Source organism: Cupressus sempervirens, chromosome 2 (assembly GCF_028749045.1).
Source record: "Cupressus sempervirens isolate cs-2001-9-10 chromosome 2, ASM2874904v1, whole genome shotgun sequence".
Classification (NCBI taxonomy): Eukaryota; Viridiplantae; Streptophyta; class Pinopsida; order Cupressales; family Cupressaceae; genus Cupressus; species Cupressus sempervirens.
Genome location: NC_143119.1, coordinates 417,747,825 through 417,771,606, shown reverse-complemented (window position 1 = coordinate 417,771,606; position 23,782 = coordinate 417,747,825).

Here is a 23,782-nt window from a genome sequence, read left to right as displayed (position 1 = left end):
TTAAATATCTCTTGACTTTTCATTAGATTTAGTTATTTTATATTATTCTATTTTATTTTATTGATTTACTTACTTATTTGTGATTATTATTATTTATTATTAAATTCTATTTATAAAGTTAACATACTTTCTACAATATTGTATCTTGTATTTAATTTTATTTATTCGTCATAATTTTATTATTTTCTAATTATTTAAAATAGTATACTAAATATTACTTCATTGATAAAGATTAAAATATTATTATTTCCTAATTTTTATATTTTAGAATTAGCTTTAATATGACTTTATTATCATTATTTATTTAATGGTATTGTTACACGTGTTCAATTTTTCCTTTCTCAATAGCTAAAAGCAATGATAAATATCATCTAGCTTAATTAGAAAGGTCAAATAAATTTAATACTCACTTAGATCTAATTAGGAGGCCAAATAACATGTCAATTTGTTAAATTAGAAGAGTTTTAGTAGCTCTTTATCTCAGGTGCACTCTTGGTACTATAATTGTGCACTTGGAACACTTAGATGATTTCTCACAGTGCATAGGTGTTAGGATTTGATAACTTTTACTTGTGTACTAGAAACTACATAGTTCTATACCTAGAACTACACAGGCTACACATTTGGCATGTAAATTTGTACACTTGACTTGTTAGCATACTTTTTAGGTTTCTGTTTTTATCTGCATTGTATTGTTTGATTTTTTCTCTGATTTAGAACTCCAATTGGACAATTATGGTTCCTAATTATAAACCCTATGCACTTGAAAGGTAGAAATATGTACTTGATAGTTTTCTTGTCCTTTCCACACACTACAATTACTTTATGTCTTATCTAGTTATAGATTGATGTCATTTAGGGTCCTAGCTATGCAATTCTAGTGACTAAATATGCACCCTGCATACTTCATTAGCATAGATGCACACTTGGTTGTTTAGGTCAATTATTTTAGAGTTTTTTGTCTAGTTTAATACACCTAGGTTTTTTTTCTAGCACCTACTTACACAATTGGTATTATTTTTGCACAGTTGGCCAACAAAAAAGTGCATTTTAATTCATAATCTTAATTTTTGAATCTTCTTTTCATTTCCATATATTATAGTATTTTTGTGTTACTAATGATCTTTTTATAGTGTGTGGAAATCATGAGATGAAGGAAAATGCTAAAATCTACTAATTTATTTTATGCAGGATGTGTGACAAAGACCTTGTGTGTTATTCATAATAGTGTGTGTGGTTTTTAGTAGATTAGAAAATGTTTGGTTTTGGTTCACCAAATGAACTTTCTATTGGTTATATAAATGCATCCTTTCCCCTAACCTTTATGGATCTTAGATGTAAGAGAAATGTACTATTGTGATCTGTTGAAGATTTATTTGGTATGGTTTTCCCCTAGATTATTTCTATAAGGGTTTTTGGGGGCAATGCCCCTAAAGCCAAATATGACCCTACTATTATAAAGGGCGTCGATTGCTATTATTTCTATTGGATGACTTATTCTAGCCCTAATTTTATAAGTGGACAAAGCTTGTATAAAATAGCTTAGGGTTAGGGATTTCATAATGTATGATGATATTATAGCTTCTTTTGGCGTTATTGAGTTGTAAGGGATTGCAGATTGTAATCACTAGATAATAATAATATTGGACTTATTGTTGGTGGACATAGCCCAGGGATTGGGTGAACCATGAAAAATCTTTATTTCTTGTATTCTCTTCTATGTGATTTATTATTTTTTGATATTGGTTATATTTGCTTGTAATTTTTATTTGTGTTCATGATTAATCCTAACAATTGGTATCATAGCTTGACGATCATCATTTTTTTAAAGCCCACACCATCATCTGTTTTAGCTATTCTCTACAAGAAGGTCTCACAATTAAGTGGGAGCAATGGAAAACAAGGGTAAACTAAAGGTTGAGAAGTTTAATGGGAAGAAATTTCAGTCATGGAAAATACAAATGGAGGACTATCTTTATCAGAAGGATTTATAGAAGCATTTGGAAGGAAAAGCCTATAAGTAGGGAACTATGATAGATGAGGATTACGAGATTTTAGACAAAAAGGCACTTGGAAATATTCAATTATGCTTGGCACCATTAGTGATATTTAACATTATAAAAGAAAAGATGATAAAAGAGTTGATAGAAACTCTAGAAAAGCTATATGAAAATCCCTTCGCTTCAAGTAAGGTATTTCTCATGAAGCATTTATTTAATATGCAAATGACAGAAGGCGGATCTATTGCAGATCATTTAAATGAGTTTAATACAGTTGCTAGTCAGTTATATTCTATGAATATAAATTTTGATGAAGAAATTAGGGCTCTCTTGATTTTGTGTTATTTACATAAAGGCTAGAATGGCTTGGTAATGGTTGTGAGTAATTCTATTTCTAGATCTAATACCCTAAAAATTGATGATGTGATAGGTTTTATTTTGAGTGAATAAACTCATAGGAAAACCTTAGGTGGATCTACATCAAGAAGTGCTTTGAATGCACAAAGAAGAGGTAGAATGACTGAGAGAGGAAACAATTTTGGAAATCATGGGAAATCAAGAGAATAATTAAAGAGGAAGAGGTCTCAATATATAGGACCAAGAGATTGGTGGTACTACAAAAAAATAGCACATAAGAAGAAAGATTGTTGGATTGAAAAAAATAATGAAGGAGATAAACTAGAAGGGAACAAGGAGGAAAATTTGGCAAGTAAAAAATCTGAAGAGGGTGCTTTGCTTCTTTCTTTAGAAAGTGTTGATGACTCTTGGGCTTTAGATTATGGGGCTTCATTTCATGCTACACCTCATAGAGGTTATTTTATTGATTATTCCCAAGGGCATTTTGGGCTTGTATATCTAGGAAGTAATGAACCCTATTAGATTGTTGGAAAGGGAAAAGTTAAGATTAAGTTGGAGAATGGGAACCTTTGGCTACTATGTGAGGTAAGACATGTTCCAAGGCTAAGTATGAATTTAATTTTAGGAAGGCCACTCAGAGATGAGGGTTGCATAGTTACTTTAAATTATAAAAATTGGAAGGTTTCAAAATCTTCCCTTACAGTAGCAAAAGGTTTGAATGTAGGAACCTTATATCTTTATATAGGTCATACTTCTCCTACTTTAATCATTTCAGAGAAAAATGAATATCCAGGAATGGTTGGTGCAGTTGAGTAGGGAGAAAAAATAGTTATTGTAGACTTTGATACAAAACTATGGTACTACATACTTGGGCACATGAGTGAGAAAGGTATAAAATTAATTTATTAAAAGAAAGTTTTATCATATCTAAAATGTGTCAATATGGATTTCTGTGAAAGTTGTGTATGGAAAAAAAAATAGAGTTTTTTTTGTGAAGAGTGGGATGGAAAAGAAAAATGAGAAATTAGAGCTTGTGCATATAGATGTATGGGGACCAGCTTAGGTATCTTCCCTTGGTGGATCTCTTATTATGTTACATTTATTGATGACACAACTAGAAAAGTATGGGTTTATTTCCTTCAATAGAAATTTAATGTATTTCAAACTTCTAATAAATTAAAATGCTTGGTTAAAAATTAGATTGGTAAGAGATTAAAATATCTCCAATCTAATAATGGTGGTGAGTATTGCAGAAAATAATTTAAATATTATTGTTCCTATAAAGGTATTCATAGACAAAAAAAATTCCAAGGACTCCATGAGGAGTAACTAAGAGGGGAGGGGTGAATCATTTATCCCTAAAATAAATTTCAAATCCCTTAGATGTCAGTACAAAATAAACTCTGAGAATTGAGTACTATTGAAGCTCGGTAAACACACATAAAATGTTTTCACTCGCAAATTACTGAATATGAAAATTTTTATATGTTATCTGTAATTAACATTACTTTAACTTAGTTGCAAACATATAAAATAAAATAGCATGAACATATTTGACACTAGGATTTAATGTGGAAACCCAATTTGGGAAAAACCACAAATTGCAACTAGTTACTATATTTTATCTTCTAAAGTGAGCTCTGTTAGGAGCCAACCCTATTAAATATTACAAAACACACTCTTAGGTGTGACCCTATTAGATGATTTAATCACCCTGTTAGGAGTGGTCTTCTTAGAGGTCTTTAGACAATTCAACAGAATTGCCACCTTGTTAGAGGATTTACAAATAGCTATTAAATCAACTATGTTAAGAGATTTAGATCACTACTATAGTGGTTAGAGAATAATAATGAGATGACCTAATTTGAATGCAACTAAATTTCTAATTACAGATATCTATTCTAGCTTGTACTTGATCCTTCCTAATCGAATATAGCTTTTCTACTCCACAAAGATATTCTACTTATCCTTCAAATTTTCTTCCTCTCTTCATCATTAAATCTTCAATACATTCACTACTTTTCACTCTTTGAACCTACAACTTGACTTTATACTTATATCTTTCATATTGTCAAATCAGCTCATATGCAACTTAGAATAACTTAATATTCACCATCTCAGTCAACTAAAATAAATAGATAAATCAATTAAGCTTAATATGTCAAAACAAGAATATCCTTTGTTAGCTGACCCAACTTGGTAGACACAAACTCAGAAACAATTTCTTGTGTTAACCAATAGAAGCTTGGTTAACACTTTAAACTTGCAAAGATCCTTTGGCAACTGAGTGAGTTTGATTAACATTAGTTCCATCCAACTTTCTTTTCTTCATTAACTAAGTGAACTTGATTAACACTCATCTTTTGCAAACTTTCCTTCAATGCCCAAGTGAACTTGGTAGACACTATTTTCATAGCTTGGCAAACTTAGGAAAGCTTGGTAGACACATAAAACTATCTTCATTGCCCTAGTGAGCTCAACATACACTAACTGATAATGATATGATATTTTTGTAACATCAAAGACAATACACAATTAATCAATTGTATTCAACAATCTCCCTATTTGGCATTTATGGTAGCACAACATGTCATAACACAATGAAATTTTGGAACAAGAATAAAGTAAGAAACATATTCTTTCTTTTGTTCATGAAAAATCCCTCTATTAGAAAACTTCTATCAAGTTCATTCTCCCTCATAGATATCTCTATGATAGTAGACTTCTCCCTCTTATAGCAAACTTCTTCTTCTGAATAACAAAAATATAGTAAATGTCTCCCTCCTTGACAACACATGTCAAAGACAAAACTCTCTTAATATCAATGTACCTTAAGTACTAATTCATTTACAATATGCCCTTGCCAATTCTACATCAAATAATTGATCTTCAACATACTCTGGTTGATGCATCATTAAACTTCATTTAGTGAGCTTCAGATAGGGGAATGACCCCTAGCTTTCCTCTTAGATAAAAAAATGTATCCTTAGGTAATGGCTTGGTGAATATGTTTGCAATCCATTATTTTATATTTACATATTCTAGTCTGACTTCTTTATCCTACACTGATTCTCTTAAGTAGAGATATTTTATAGCAATGTTCTTTATTTTGGTATGCATCATTGGGCTCTTTGATATATTGATTGCACTAGCGTTATCATAGTATATGACTACTTGATCTTTGATGTCTATCTTCATACCTGACAATAATTGTTTAAACCAAACAATATTTGAACAATTAACTGTTGTTGCCACATATTTTGCCTCTACTGTGGATTGAGAGATGTAATTTTGTTTCTTTCTTTTCCATGACACTAGTCTTTTACCAAGAAAGAATGCTCCACCACTAGTGCTTTTTTTGTCATCAATACTTCCTACCCAATCAACATCACTAAACACCTTCAAGTCTAAATTTCCTCCAAGTTCATACCATAAGCCATAGTCTTAAGTAACTTTTAGATATCTCATGATTCTCTTGATTTCCATTATGTGATTTTCTCTGGAATTTTTTAAGAATCTTTCCACCACTGCTTATGCAATATTACACCTTATATGCACTACATACTATAATTTTCTAATCATTGATCTATATGTGGTCTGATCTACCTCTTTGGAATTATTATTCTTGGGAAGCTTATGTCCTATAGACATAGGGGTTCCAACTGGTCTTAGATCTTCCATTCCAAACTTCTTTAGTATCTCCTTGATATACTTAGATTGAGTAATGTAGATACCATTTTTGTTCTATTTTATCTACAACCCAAAAAAAGAATTTTATCTCACCACAAATTTTTTACTCATTTCTTTTGAAAATACTTTGCACAAGTCATCATTTCCTATAAATAAAGTATCATCAACAAATATTTCTTCCAACACAATCTTCTTGTCTTGTCCTTCTTTGATAAATATACTATTGTTATCATTTGTTCTTTAAAAGCCAATATGTACCAAATAGTTATGTAGTCTTTCATACCAAGCTCTAGGAGCTTGCGTGAGACCATATAGTGCTTTATGTAACTTGTAAACAATGTCTCTTTTGCTAGGATCTACAAAACCTTCAAGTTGTTCAATGTAGACTTCCTCGTCAAGAATTCCATTCAAGAATGCAAATTTAACACCCATTTGATACACTTTAAATCTTTTATGTGCTACATATGCTAGTAAAGTTTTAACACCTTCTAATCTTGCAACAGAAGTAAAAGTCTCACCATAATCAATACCTTCTTGTTGAGAATAATCTTTACATACCAATCTTGCCTTATTTCTAAAAAAAATTTAGTCTTCATTCAGCTTATTTCTGAACATGCACTTTGTGCCAATTACATTTTTATGCTTGGGTCTATGAACAAGAGTCCAAGTTTTGATCTTCTCAATCTATTCTATTTTTTCATTCATCGCTTCAACCAAAATTTCATTTTCCAAAGCATCTTTAACATGTATAGGTTCAAATTTGACAAGTAATCATGTACCTTTTAATTTTCTTCTTGTCATTGTTACATCAGATTTGTCGCCAATGATCTAATCAGGTGCATGATGCCTTCTAACATATCTTGCTAACACAAGTTATTTAGATTTGGAATGAGTTCCATTTTTTTTTAATCATGAATTTCAATATCAATCTCGGGTACAACTTCTTATCACTTGAGTCCTTTAGACTTAGTTTGATCTAGCTTGATAGCCTCTAAATGTGACTCGGGTCCTTCAGACTATGACTCAGGTTGCACTGTCTGCAACTTGGTAACTATTGGAGATTTTGGGAACTCGGGAGGTGACGCCTCCTTTCTTTCAAATAGGTTTGGTGGGGTATTAGGTTCATACTAAAAAAATCTTTTCTAATCCTCTGGCTCTTTGTTTCTTTCTTTTTCACTCTTTTCCACAAACTCATTAATTCTCACATGTGCACCTTCTATGATTCTATGAGTAGACAAATTCAAATATGTGTATGCTTTACTTCTGTAGGAGTATCCTAGAAATATGCCTTCATCACCTTTTACATCGAATTTTCCTTTTCTAGATTCTTTCAAGATATTAAATTTGCTACCAAATACTTTCAAGTAACTTACATTAGGTTTGTAGCCATACCATTGTTGAGATCTAATTGAAAATATCATTATTTAAGAAGAGAGATTTTTTGCAAAGAGGGAGATTGTTGATAAAGAATGTTTTCAATCATTGTTTTGTCACTGATGTCAAACCTGTTATTTATTGGAATGAAAATTTCTTATAAGATCCAAGTACTATCACTTAGTTGATTGATGAAGAGGATTTAATCAATAAGATGTAACTGTAGACGCTCAAAAATGGTTCGCATCTACGGTTTTATCATTTCTTCATACCAATTTGTCCCATTTTATCATTCTACTAACTTTGATGTTTTAGTCAAATTGATTATACTTTATCATTTGTATCCTTCTTCACATCAATTTCATATCATTTCAAAACCATTTCATATCACTCAGAATCACTCCAAATCAACTCAGAATCACTTGGAATTACCCCAAATCAACTCAAAATCACTCACAATCAGCCCTAATCAACCTAGAACATATCAAACATCCCAAATCAATCATCATTTATTCAATCCTAGGCATTATTGTTTCTTTCAGTGCCTTGGAAACCTATCAATCTTTCAATCTTATCAATTTGACCTTAGTACTATCGTAGCTCTCAGTGCTAGGTCAAACTATCATTCATGTCATCTGATCTTTGACATTGTTGAGGCTTTCAATGTCAAATCATGGTATTATCAACCATTTTAATAATATTGACAATGTCTGTCGATGTTATTATGATCAACCTTATCAATCAACCTTGATCCTATAGCATTTGCAATGTCAGTTAAATGTTACATATCAATAAATTCATGACATGTGTCCTTGGTATGTTATCAATTTCAATCAATCAATTTGACCATGGATTTGGTCTACTTGTCATCATGTCATTTGATTTATATCATCATCACATTTTCATCAAAGGATACGGTCGCATTCATTTGATCAAATTTGGCCAATCATTTACTAATTTTCTCTATAGGATTAAATAACCCATAATTTGATTCTATTATGCTTACTAATTATTCTTCCTAATTATTGTTCTCAATTAATTATCCACAAACCATGGGAATTCTTAATTTCCTAAGTTCCATTTTCCATGATTAATTCCATTTCCTACTAATTCTTATTTTGTGGAATAAAAGGATTTTTAATTCAAATATTCCATAAAATATTGCATCATAGTGACATTTGGATATGACACCTCATGGATTCTCCTTTAACATTTGGATGAGATTTGTCATAATCAAATATTCTTATTCTCTTACGCATGTCCTTATTTGGCTTATTTGTCATAGACTCTTGGCTTTAAGTGGGTTGAGGTGTCTTATGATGTGTCATAGATTCTCTTCCACATTTAGCCAAGTTTGACTTTCATGCATCATAGAATCTTACAATTCTCATATTTTGTCATATGTGTCATGGATTCTCAAAGGAATCTCTTGCGACATCGCATATCTATGGGTGAAAAATCCAAGGCTCTCATCCTGCATGCCAATTATAAAATGAGCATTCTTCCTCTCATTTCGGGTCTTAATGCTTGGGTCTAAAAAGTCCTTAGGTCTAAATTCTTGAGTCTTGAAAGTCCTTAGATTCTTAGCTCCTAATTCTTAAGTCCCTAGCTTCTTTGCATTTTTCATTCTTGCTCTCACACTAAAATCACACTTCAAGTATTCTCATGGAATTATCCCTATCATAGACTTTGCTTCAATATTCTGTGCACTATGGACAAGTTGGAGCTACAATCATTTGGAGAAGAAAGAAGGACGTGGAAGCTACAAATGAAAGAGGGGATTTCTAACCTTGTATTTGGTTTTTTCAATTAGTTTAGCTTTCATGGTAGACTAGTGGGTGCTAATGTATGTTGATTGAGTTTTGTGATTTTCTCATAGTATGTTATACATTTAGCCTGTTTTCTAGTTCCCACAGTAACAAAAGCACCTACGAGAAAGGTTGAATTATGGTTGTAACAAAGTTTTCTATAAAGCTTGACTAAGTTTATTAGTGGGTGTTGAGCAAGCTAGTTCATGTCAAGCAGATTATCAGTAAGTGTTGAGCAAATGAAAAATCTAGTGTGTGTCGAGTGAAATAGAAGGAGTTGAGCTACTTTAAGTGTCAAGAAAGTAATAGGTGTCGAGATTAGTAATGACTTAGTTGGTGCCAAGTGAATCCACAATAGGTGTCGAGCATTAGTAAAACATAGTTGGTGCCATGTATCATAGTATGTGCCAAGCATTAGAATTTCAATAGTGTCAAGATGCTACATTATTTGAAAAGTCAAAGATTCACTAGATCTGAGCTGACAAGTTTGTTACCTTGAATTTTGTGAACCAAATCTAGGATAAGGATGATGAGTTGGTGGCACAAAATTCTAGATAAACTATTTTTGGGCAAATAAAGGAAGATTCTTCATGATATTTCTAGAAGAAACAAGATAAGGGGTAGATTTATTGAATCTTATCTAATCCATTCGAATTAAAATTAAAAGTGGTAGGATTAAGAGTTGGAAAAATATTCCAAACTTCTATTCAAGGAGTTGCAGGTCAAGAAGAAAGAGAGGTTGTTGAAGTGGTTGGAAGGATGTCAAGGTGAAGGCATCGAGAGAGGAATAGAGTACAAAGACTCTACTTCGATAGGTGACCACAGAGGAGATTGCACTGGTCTATTGAGCATGGAGACTCAAGGAGACAAAGCTTGAAAGGAGGACAAGTCGTTAGAGCTATAGAGACTGAAAGCTTGGCAAAATTTGAGAGCTGAATTTCGATCTAAAATCTGCAAGTTAAGTTGTGACTGGTATTAGGTAAAAATCCCTTGTTGTTACTCTCTAACAATTGTATCAATTAGGGTAAAAATCCTCTTGACTTAGGTTGGTTTAACAACCATTTGTGAATCCTTTAATAGGGTGGCATTCCAAGTGAATATTCTAAAGTTCTCTAACCAGGCCCACTTCTAATAGGGTGGTTGAAATCCTTTAACTAGGTCACATTTAATAATGTGTTGTAGCCTTTAACAGGGCAGGTCTTTCATAGAGCATCACTTTAGAAGAGTGAGAACTGAGTAGCATGTTACTAGTGGGTTTTTCTAAATTGGGTTTCCATGTAAATCATTATTTTTTAGATTATGGTAAAAACAAGTTTTGAAGGGACCCCAAAACCCTTTCACATCCTCAAAAAAGGAAAAAATAAGCCATCCAACAGGATAAACCTACTAAAAAGTAGAACCAAAATCAAGTTTTATAGGGACCTAAAACCACTAACAAAGTCCAAATAAAGTACCCAAGTTTTACAAGGACCTGGAACCGTCAATACATATTAAAAACTAAAAGCCAAAAAATAGGACCAAACACAGGAACCAAAAGTAACAACAAGCTAACAAGACCTGAATAGGAACCTGACCAGAACATAAGACCTTGGAAGCTATTGTAATTCCATAATAATCTTAACTACCTCCTTACCAATCTTTGTTGTGTCCTAGATGGAGTTAGCAGTTGAAGATGTAGCAGCAATCAAAGCTTTCTTCCTCAAACTCTTTCTAGTCCTCTTGCATGGGCCCTCCGAAGATATGGTTCTTTCATTAGCTCTTTTGTCCAATGTTGCCATAGCTACACAGATGCTTGACGTAACTTGCTCATTCTTGTTCCACTTTCCTTGATGAGCACCCTAAGATTCTGCTCATAATCCTTTAGTTTTTTTGGGATATCTCCCATTTGCACCTCCATGTGTTGAATAATAACTTGGTTAGCCTCCTGGTTATGTTGCAAGATATCCACTTTCTTCTTCAACCCCATAATTTCATTGTATAACTAGGAGTCGACCTGAAGGAAAGAGTTAGCTTTTTCTTAGCAGAGTGAAGGAAGGAAATTTTGGTTTCCCTCACTAGGGATTCACCCACATCATTAGTAGTGGTGTGTGGTAAGGGGCTAACTTTATGAATATGAATCCCCCCATCCAGCGGATCCTCCTCACCAGACTCTGCATGAATATGATAGCTCTAGCCCTCCTTATCTTGTCCCTCAATCTCCTTAATAGGAGTGGAATATTTCCCCATGTTTTCCTCCTCACTCAAAATGGTTGGATCATCATTTAAATTATCTTTCTCTTTATCACCTCCCCTAGACACAATATGAGTATCCTCATTATCAGACTTACTCTATTCCAAATTCTCCTCAGTAGTATCTTCCTCTCTCCCTTCCTCATTATTCTCTTTCGAATTTGAGTAACCATCCAAGTTAGAGCTAAACTCCCCAGCATATGTCCCCTCCTCTTCCACAGGTACATCATTATGTAAATCATTATCTTATGTGTGGATTCTTGCAATTTGATTTTACAATAACTTGCTAAGTAGGAAAGTTTAAGCCTGGATGCATGATTAGTCAAATGGGCTCACTATATTTAGTGAAAAAAAAATATTAGGAAATTTAGACCTTGAATAACTAATTCACACCCCCTCCCCCCCCCCTCTTAGTTATTCTAAAGTATTTCTAAAAATTGGTATCAGAGCCATCTGCTGATTTAATTTAAAGGTACTAGAAGCAAGAAGATCAAGATGTCCAAGAGAGAAGTTCCCAAACTCAATAGAGATAACTTCACTACATGGAAAAGGTTAATGAAGCTGCACCTTGGATCAATAAGTAACCATGCACAAACCTCAATTGAAGTGGAGCATGTTGATCTAGCTGTACCCACTACAGAAGATATGAAGAAAAAGGAGCACAATCAGGAAATGTTGGAGATTGCCTCTACCCTTAACTATGTTGAATTTGATGACATCAAGGGATGTGAATCTGAATTCAAAATGTGGAAAGCCTCGAATGATATTTATGGAAAAATTAGAATGTTCAAAGAGCTAAAAGAGAAAGCCTCAGAGGAAAGTTCGATGACATGAAAATGGAGGAAGGTGAGAACAATGCTCAATATGTCTCTATAATGAAAGTAGTAAGTGAAAAAAGTTTGGGTGGTCATTTAGATAATGACACTATTAATAGAAAATTATTAAGAACCTTGCTCCATATATACACTATTAGAGTTTTAGCCATACAAGAATTAAGATGTGTACCAAGAAACACATTAACTCTTGAAGGTATAGTGGGAAGACTCACTACATTTGAGTTGTCCAACTTTGATAACTACAGACCTAAGAATATTGAATTTTCTTTCAAGGCCAAACTATCAATGAAAGATACTAAGGAGGTGAAACCAAAGAAGAAGAAGAAGAAAAAGGTAAAGTATGCATCCAGTGACACCAGCATAGATGAAGAAGATGTGAAACAATTGGAAGCATTGCTAGCTAGAAAATTTCACAAAGTCAAAGGTAAATTCAAAGGTAAGTTGCCCATCATATGTCTTAATTGTAATAAAGTAGGACATATTGTTGCAAAATGCACACAGAAAAATAATGATAGAGAAGGCAATAAGAACAAGAACAAAAGAGAACATGATTGCAGAGATTACAAAGACAAAGGCAAAAAGTGCTACATTGTTGAAGAAGAGGATTTTGATGAAAATGATGATGATGTAGTCTATGTAACCATGAAGGATGAGTCAAATGAAGATGAAGTAGCAACATTAGTAACCTGTATGAATAAGAATGATAGATGGATCATAAATAGTGGATGCTCACATCACATGATAGGAGATAAAAGTATGTTTGTTACCTTTATTCAGAATGATGGAAATAGTGTTAGATTTAGAAATGATGCTCCATGTCTAATCAAAGGAAAAGTTTCTATTGAACTTATAGAGAAAATTTCATGTGATAATGCATACTATGTTGAAGGATTGAATTACAATCTATTGAGTGTGTCACAGTTAGGCAATGTAGGATGCAAAGTAGAATTTGAAAACAAAACTATCAAAATCTATGATACTGATGGAAATCTGATAGGAAAAGGAGAACATGCTAGGAGTAATTTGCTTTACCTAGATATGGAAGATGCATCATGGTTTGTTGTTAGATTTGACGATTTGTTTCTATGGCACAAAAGGTTATGTCATGTCAACTTTGATAATTTGATTAGCATCAGTGAAATGAAGAAAGTCAAAGGTCTACTAAAATTGGAGAAGCCTAACAACACAATGTGAAAATAGTGTCAACTAAGAAAAATGACCAAGTCAAGTTTCAAAAGAAAAACCTACACTTCCAAAGAAGTATTAGAGTTAGTCCATAGATTTATGTAGTCCAATAGAAGTGCAAAGTTACAAAGGAAATAGATATATAATACTATTTGTTGATGACTACTCTAGGACGATGACTGCTATGTTCTTAAAGCAAAAATCTGATGCATTTTAAATGTTGAAGTGGTATTTGGCCAAGGTTGAGAAGGAAATAGGAAAGAGTCTAAAATGCCTAAAATTAGATAGAAAAGGAGAGTTCACATCAAAAGAGTTTGAGACATTTTTCAATGACAAAGGAATTAAGAGATAAACATTAGCACCTAAAACTCCCCCATAGAATGACATTGTAGAGAGAAGGAATAGATCAGTGATAAATTGTGCCAAAACATTAATGATGGAGAAGAATGTTTCTCTAAAGTACTAGAGAAAAGCTATAAGTACAACTGTCTACACCTTGAATTGAGTACAAATCAAGAAAGGTACAAATGCAACACCTTTTGAATTATGGTATGGTCACTCACCCAATGTAAAACATTTCAAAGTGTTTGATAGTAAATGCTATATTCTTAAAGATTCTTGAAATGGAAAATTTGATGTAAAGAGTGATGAAGGAATATTCTTTGGATACTCCACTAAAAGTAAAACATACATGTGTTTGAACACTAATACTAACAAAATAGTAGAGAGTGCAAATATAAATTTTGATGAGCATGCAAAAGTTCAAGCTGATGAAACCAAGAAATTAGAAGAATATAAATCCTTTGTATACTTCTATGAAGGAATGCCTATTGAAGAAGAAGATACCAATCAAGATGAGAATCAACAACAAATTTTAGTATCAGTCATGTCACAACTAGTGAATGTTGAGCTGCATTCAGAAGCTGAGTTGCAAAATGAAGACAATGCACATTCTGATTCTAAAATTAGTACACATGAAAGAGATGGTGAAATACTAGAAATCTACAAATCAAGATGAGAATCAACAACAAGTTTTAGTATCATTCATTTCACAACTAGTGAATGTCGAGCTGCATTCAGAAGCTGAGTTGCAAAATGAAGACAATGCACATTCTGATTCTAAAATTAGTACACATGAGAGAGATGTGCACAATGACTCTGAAGCTGAAAGACCAAACTTGAAATGAGAAAAGAACCAAGGTTATCCCAATATGTGAGACGACATCACCCTACAAAACAAATCATTGGTGATAAGGAAGCTAGACTAATGACAAGGAACAGACTAAGGAATGAATCATGTCTACTGAGCAAGATTGAACCCAAAATAGTGAAAGGTGCACTGCAAGATGATAATTGGCATAAAGCTATGGAAGAAGAGATAGATCAGATAGAGAAGAACAAAACCTAGACTTTAGTTCCAAGACTAGCTGATAAGAATGTGATTGGTACCGAATGGGTATTTAAGCTAGATGAGAATGGTGAGATCACAAGAAATAAGGCCAAACTAGTCTGCAAAGGATATGCACAATAAGAAGGACTAGACTATGGGGAAACATTTGCCCCTATTGCAAGGATGGAAGGAGTAAGAACACTACTTGCTTATGTTGCATACAAAGGTTTTGAAGTCTACCAAATGGATGTAAAGTGTATTTTTTTGAATGATATACTGGAAGAGGAAGTCTACATAGAACAACCAGAGGGATTTTTTGATGATAAACACAAGGATATGGCCTACAAATTGTATAAAACACTCCATGGTTTGAAACAAGCACCTAGATCATGGTATGAGAGACTTCACAAATATATTGTGAAGATAGGATTTGAGAGAACAAATGATAACAACAACTTATATATCAAGGCAGAAAAAGGTAAAGATATTTTGATATCTAAAATCTTTGTTGATGATATAATATTTGGAGGAAAAGATGCCCTATTCAAAAAAATTGTTGATCAAATGAAGCATGAGTTTGAGATGTCAATATTTGGAGAAATAAATTTTTTTTTTTTATTTCAATTACATCAATTGAAACATGGCATATTTGTGACCCAATAAAAATATATCAAGGAGATACTCAAGACATTTGATTTAGAGGATTCAAATCTAGTCATTATAGCAATAGTAATAGGACATAAGTTATCCAAGAATGATGAGTCAATTGAAGTAAATTAGACAATATACAGATCAATGATTGTAAAGTTATAGTACATTATGCATAGTAGACTAGAAATTACATTAATTGTTTGAATAGTGGCAAGATTTTCTACAAACCTAAGAGAAAATCAACTTATCATAGTAAAAAGAATATTGAGGTACCTAAAAGGAACTAATGACTTTGGATTATATTACAAGAGGATTGAAAAGCTTGAATTGAAAGCCTACACTAATTTAGATTGGGGAGGCAATATTGATGACAAAAAAAGCACTAGTGGAGAAGCAATTTTCTTAGGCAAAAGATTGGTTACTTGGACTAGCAAACAACAAAGTTGTACCTCACAGTCCATAGCAGAAGCCAAGTATGTTGTTGCTACTATCAATTGCACCAATATTGTATGGATCAAGCACCTATTGAAAAGTATGAATAAAAAATTAATTGAACCTATGATACTATATTGTGATAACACAAGTGTCATCAACATATCAAAGAATCGTGTGATGCATGCCAAAACAAAGCACATTGTAATTAAGTATCACTATGTAAAAGAATTAGTGGAAGACAAGCAAGTGAAGATGGAATATGTCAACTCAAAGGAACAAATTGCTGACATCTTCATAAAAGCATTACCTAAAGATGCATTTGAGTATCATAGAGGTAAGTTAGGGGCAATACCCCTATCTAAGGTTGTTTAAGCAACAACAAGATTGCCCTGCATCAAATAAGTTGATTATTGAATTATTATAAATTGATGCAGAGGATACTTAATTTTAGGTTTTTTCCTAAAGTAATCAAAGTACTAAAATTCCAAAAAAGTCACAAGTAAGGTGACAGAGGGAGAAATTGGAGTTTCTGCAAATGCTACACTTGCATGACAAGATGCTAAAACAGTATGTCTTTGGCATTGTTGCCAAAGAGGGAGAAATAGTAGAAGCTAATCAAATGGACAAAGGGAGAAATAGCAACTAAGAGGTAGATCAAAATTGATCAAAGTGGTAAGCTACAAGAAAGAGGGAGTCATACAGAAATTGATCAGACATGTAGAGGGAGAAATGAGTAAAAAGAAAATAGCCAAGAAAGGAAATAGTAGCTCAAAGGGAGAAAATAGTGTAGACAAGAATCAAATTAGAGAGAGAGAGTAGAAAAAAAAGGAGAAGATAGTGTATCAACAAAAGAGATATCCCTAAGACTTTGAAAGAGGGAGTTACTTATAGAATTCAGAGGGAGTCACTAGCTAGTTTATGTTGCTGATAGAATAAACACTTTTGGATAAAGTTTTCTTTTTGGCATTTGATTTACTATTTTAACCTAGTTAGCATTTTGGTAACATGGTTGATCAGTTTGGTTTTCCATCAATGCCAAAGAAGGAGATTGTTGAGATCTGATTGAAAAGATCATTATTGAAGAAGGGAGATTGTTTGCAAAGAGGGAGATTGTTGATAAAGAATGTTTTCAATCATTATTTTGTCACTGATGTCAAACCTGCTATTTTCTAGAATGAAAATTGCTTATAAGATCCAAGTACTATCACTTAGTTGATTGATGAAGAGGATTTAATCAATAAGATGTAACAAAAGAACTTAAGGGAAAGGTTGAGTTATGATTTTGTAATGAAGTACAAGGATCAGTTAAGGCAATGCTAAAATGATTTATTGATAATATACTTGAAGATATAGAGGTTGGCTACACTTAGAAACTCTAGGAGAATAAGTTGTAAGAAAGCTATCTGTAGAGCTTGACTAAGTTCATTAGTGGGTGCCAAGCAAGCTAGTTCATGTTGAGCATATTATCAGTAAGTGTCAAGAAAATGAAAAATCTAGTGTCTGCCAAGTAAAATAGAAGGAGCCAAGCAACTTCAAGTGCTAAGCAAGTAATAGGTACCAAGCATTAGTAAAGACTTATTTGATGCCGAGTGAATCCACAGTAGGTGTTGAGCATCAATAAAACACAATTGGTGTTGAGTAACATAGTATGTGTTAAGCATCAAAATTTCAATAGTGTCAAGCTACTACATTATTTGAAAAGTCAAAGAATAGCCAAATCTAAGTTGACAAAAAAAATTTAGATAAACCATTTTTGGGTGAATAAAGGAAGATTCTTCATGATATTTCTAGAAGAAACAAGATAAGGGGAAAATTTATTGAATCTTTGCCTAATCCATTTGAACCAAAATCAAAAGAAAAAGGATTAAGAGTGGGAAAAGTATCCCAAACTTCTATTTAAGGAGTTATAGGTCAAGAAGCAAGAGGGGTTGTTGAAGTGGTTGGAAGGATGTCAAGGTGAAGGCATCGAGAGAGAGGAAGGAATAGAGTACATAGACTCTACTTTGATAGGTGACCACAAAGGAGATTGCACTGGTATATTGAGCATGGAGACTCAAGGAGACAAAGCTTGAAAGGGGGAGAAGTTGTCAGAGCTACAAAAACTAAAAGCTAGGCAAAATTTGAGAGCTGAATTGAGATCCGATCTACAAGTTAAGTTGTGAATGGTATCAGGTAAAAAGTCCTTATTTTACTCTCTAACAATTGTATCAATTAGGGTAAAAATTCTATGGACTTAGGTTGGTTTAACAACCATTTTGTAAATCCTTTAATAGGTGGCATTCCAAGTGAATGTTCTAAAGTCCTCTAACCAGGCCCACTTCTAACAAGGTGGTTGAAATCCTTTAACCAGGTCACATTTAACAATGTGTTGTAGCCTTTAATAGGGTAGGCCTTTCATAAGGCATCACTTCAGAAGAGTGAGAATTGAGTAGCATGTTACTGATGGTTTTTCCCAAATTGGGTTTCCACTTAAATCACTATGTTATGTGTTGATTCTTCATTTGTTATTCTTACATGTTGATTTTACAATAACTTGCTAAGTAGGAAAGTTTAAGCTTGGATGCATGATTAGTCAAATGGGCTCACTATATTTAGTGAAAAAGTTTTATTAGGACATTTGGACCTCGAATAGCTATTTCATCCCCCTCTTAGTTCTTCTCAATTATTTCTAACAACCATAGTTCATAAGGAATTCAATTTGAATCTTTCTTTAGCTATACTCTATTCAATGAACTATAGTGTTGATAGCTTCTTTCTAGTATTTGATTGCAACATTCTTTTCTATCATCAATGTCCTTCCACAATTCATGATGGATCTATTCCTTCTTTCGGCTATACCATTCTACTATGGTTTACGAGGGACTGATACTTGTTTCTTAATTCCTCTTTTAATGTAGAAATTATTGAATTCATTGGAGATGAATTCACCACCTTTGTCTGATCTTAAACATTTCAATTTCTTTTGGGTTTCTTTTTCTATTCTTGCCAGATACCACTTGAACTTTTAAAAGCTTCAGATTTTTCTTTCAAGTACATTACAATCATCATTCTAGAATAGTCATCAACAAAATTAATGAAAAACTTATTTCCACTATAACTCTCTATTCCAATAGGTTCACATAAGTCTATATGAACAATTTTTAAGACTTCTTCTGATTGATAGTTTTTGGTTTTGAAACTAGTCTTTCTCATCTTACCAATTTGGCAATTGTTGCATAAACCCATATCTTGTTTCTTCAAACTAGGAATACCTCTTGCTCTTCTATGTTTTCTTATCTTAACTAGATTATAAAATTTTACATGACATAGTCTTTTGTGCCATAACTAGCTTTCTTCTACTTGAGAAATTAAACATGAGCTCTCACTAAGATCAAGATAAAATAGATTACATTTTGTTTTCTTGCTAGATCCAACCAGGTTTCCTTTTCAATCTAGTAGTTTGGGCTATCCATTCATGAATTGTACCGTGAAACCAATGTTATTCAACTATGACACACTTAGTAGATTATGCTTTAGTCCTACAACTCAATAAGTATTATCACATACAAGTTCACTAGTTAATGAGATACAACCTTTTCCTTTTATGCAACAAGGTTCCTTGTTTACAAATCTCACACTACCTCCATCATAAGGTTTCATGTTTTCAAAAAAAAATTTATCTCTAGTCATATGATGTGAATAGCCACTGCCAATAATCCATGTATTTTTTTGGCTAACATGATAGATAAGTGCCATCTTATCTCCTTCATCATCAGATTCATCCTTTACAACAATATATGCCATTTCATCTTCATTGTTATTAGAATCGTTAACCATAAAACAAGATTTCTTACCTTTGTCCTTGTAGTTCTTGAAATCCTTCTTTTCTTTGTGCTTGTTGCTTTTCTTTTTATCTTTGTTTTCTTTGTTTGGACACCTTGCAACAATTTGACCAAGTTCTTCACAAGAAAAGAATATCAAAGGAACTTTACCTTTGTACTTTCCTCTACCTTTAGAATACTTTATTGCAAGTAGGGATTTAACAACTTTAAGATCACTTTTCAAACTCTCTTATGATTCTTGTTCTTAACCTCCTGATTGACTAGAATTTAATTTCTTACCCTTTTTCTTGAGTGAGAGTTTAGCTTCAAATGTAGATTCAATAATCTTTGAACTAGGAATAGATTTATCAAAGTTATCTAACTCAAAAGCTATCAATATTCCAACTAGAGCATCTAAAGATATTTTATTATTTGCATCAGATCTAATCTCTTGAATAGCAAACACTAATTGCATAAATAGGAAGAAGAGTTCTAATTACCTTGCTTACAACTATTTTCTCTTCAATGTCTCCTCCAAATGCTTTGATTGCACTTACACTTGCTTTAATCCTTTCCACATATTTTGCAATGTTCTCATCTTCTCTCATTTTCATCTAATCAAAGTGACCTCTAATATTTTCAGCTTTGGCTCTTGATATAGGAGCTCTTGATGTTCTCATCTTCTCTCATTTTCATCTAATCAAAGTGACATCTAAGTGTTGTGGAGCTTGGCAGATACTAGTGTTCGACATACATTGGGAACTCGACATGGTCTATGGTTGCTTAGCATGGTCTTGGGACTTGGCATGGTCTTTGGTTGCTTGGCATGGTTTATGGTTGCTCAGCATGGTCTTGGGACTCGACGTGGTCTTTGGTTACTCGACATGTTCTTGACCTTGCTTAGGAAATTGGTGTTTATTGTAGGCCATGTAACTAAATTTCTACAATGAGTTAGATGATTCAAATGTAGGGATTGAAGAGGGCCTAGAGTACTAACTATGATTTGAAGCATGAGTTCTAATTCATTCAGAGCTAGGAGATATCACAATTTTAATAAGACATTAATTTTGGGCATTTAATTATTGTTGTAGGCCAACTTGTGGCATTTAATTAATTTATTTGTGTTTAATTTGTGTTCTAGGCCAAATTGTGGCTTAGATTGGTATAGGTAGGGGTTGTGGGGAAGTCTTTAGTGATTGTTTATCCATCATGGAGAAGAGGAGGAGCTTGGAAGAGCAAATTTGGAGAAGAGCTAGTAGTTGCAGCTTAGAAAACAAGGAGATTGCTTGGTGGGCTTGCAAGCACAAGTTGAGATCTTCCTTGGGGGTTTCTACTAGAGTGTGGATCTAGACTAGCTAGTGTTTAGATTGGATCTTGAGGGATCTTGCAGAACTATTACTTGCTTTATATTTGGCCATAATCAAGAAGGCCTTATAGCCTGGCACAATGCATGTAATCAGTTATGTTTTTTGAATATATTATTATGACTTGGTATTAGATCTTGCATTATTGTTTCTTGTTGTTGTATTTTTGCTATGTAGTTATATTGCTAGGGGCTAGGACATCTCTTTTGGGGACTCTCCTACCTTGCATCATGTTAGCTCTTCTTACATTGGCATCTCCTCCATAATTGTCTTTTAGTTTGGGCTATATCTCATGAGCAATTTTGCAATCTTTGACTTCATCGAATTCAACATAACTAAGAGTAGATGCAATATCAATCATCATGATGTTATGATTCTTCTTTTCAAAAATATCTTCAACTAGTAATGTTCCAGTGGGAGTCTTTTACTTAGCATCAAGATATTTTCACCTTGAATCACTAATGGTAGCTAGATGTAGCCTCATAATTCCTTACCATGTTGTAAAATTATCTTTGTTCAGCTTGGGAATCTCTCTTTTGTAAGACATCTTGATCTAAAACCAATTGTTGGAAATATAAGAAGAGTAACTAAGAGGGTATGGGTGAATCCGTTATCCATAGAATAAATTATAGATCCCTTATATATCAGTATAAAATAAACTCTAAGAAATGAATATTTTTGAAGCTCAATAAACACATATAAAATGTTTTCATTTAGCAGATATTGAATATGAAAATTATTATATTTTATTTGTGATTAACATTACTTTAACTTAGTTGCAAACACATAAAATAAAATAGCATGAACACATTTGATACTAGGATTTGAAGTGGAAATCCAATTTGAGAAAAACCACCAATTGCAACTAGTTATTGTTTTTACTCTTTTGAAGTGACCTCTATTAGGAGCCATCCTTGTTAAAAGTTATAAAACACACTATTAGGTGTGACCCTATTATAATATTTAATCACCCTATTAGGAGTGGCCTTGTTAGAGGTCTTTAGAAAATTCAACAGAATTTCCACCTTGTTAGAGGATTTACAAATAGCTATTAAGACAACTTTGTTAACACATGTAGATCACTACTACAATGGTTAGAGAGTAATAATGGGATGACATGATTTCAGGGCAACTAAATTTCTGATTACAGATCTCTGTTCTAGCTTGTGCTTGATCCTTCCTGATCAAATATAATTTTTCTGCTTCACAAGGATAATATGATTATCCTTCAAATTTTCTTCCTCTCTTCATCATTAAATCTTGAATACATTCACTACTTCTCACTCTTTGAACCCACAACTTGACTTTATACTTATATCTTTCATATTGTCAAGTTAGCTCATATACAACTTAGAATAACTTAATATTCATCATCTCAGTCAGATAGAACCAATAGATAAATCAATTAAGTTCAATATGCCAAAACAAGAAAATCCTTCATTAGCCGACCTAGCTTAGTAGACACTAACTCAGAAATGATTTCTTGTGTTAACTAGTAGAAGCTCAATTAATACTAAAAACTTGCAAAGATCCTTTAGGAACTGAGTGAGATTGGTTAACATTGGTTTCATTCAAATTTTCTTCTTTAACTGAGTGAACTTAGTTAATACTCATCTTTTGCAAACATTTCTTCAACACCCGAGTGAACTTGGTAGACACTATGTTCGTAGCTTGGCAAACTCAAGAATGCTCGATAAATATAGAAAATTGTCTTCACTGCTCGAGTGAGCTTGACATACACTGACTAATAATGATATGAAATTTGTGTAACATCAAGGACAATACACAATCAATCAATTTTATTCAACACTCCACAAGAAAATGGAGTAGCTGAACGTATCAACAGGATAATAATGGAGTGTGCAAGAAGCATCTAGTTGCATGTTGGACAACCCTTAAACATGTGGGTGGAGGCTATCAATATTGCTATATATTTTATTAATAGAGGTTCCTCTACTCCTTTGGGTTGTGATATTCTAGAGGATGCATGGACTGGTAAGAAGGTGAGTTATTGAGAAACCATTGGTTGTGAAGCATTTGTGCATTTTGATTCTAAAAATAGAACCAAGCTGGAAGCTAAGTCAAAGGAATGTGTATTTTTTGGATGTGGCATTGATAAATTTGATTATAGGATTTGGGATTTTGAAATTTGTTAAATTGTAAGAAGTAAAGATGTCATATTCAATGAGAAAGTGTTGTACAAAGATGTATTACAACAACATGAGAAGAAAGACAATGACTATGTAGTGTTGGATGATACTCCAAAAGATGATGTTCTAGAAGTTTCTCATGCTCTGTAACAACTACAAAAATAAATACCATACACCCCAATGAATGTTAGATAGTCAAAAAGTCTAAGTAGACCTCTAGTAAGATTTTTTCCCTCTTTGTACTCTATTTTACTAACTGATGTTGGTGAATCTGAATGTTATGATGAAGTTGTGCACATGGATACAAAGATTTAGTGGGAGTTTACAATGAAATAAGAAATAGACTCTTTTTTGAGGAATAAGACTTGGGATTTATGCAAGTTATCTATAGGAAAAAGGGCTTTACAAAATTAATAGGTTTACAGGTTGAAGGAAGAGGATGGAGGTAAGAAAATATTTAAAGCCAGGCTATTTTTAAAAGAATTTTCACAGAAAAGGGGCATTAATTTTGAT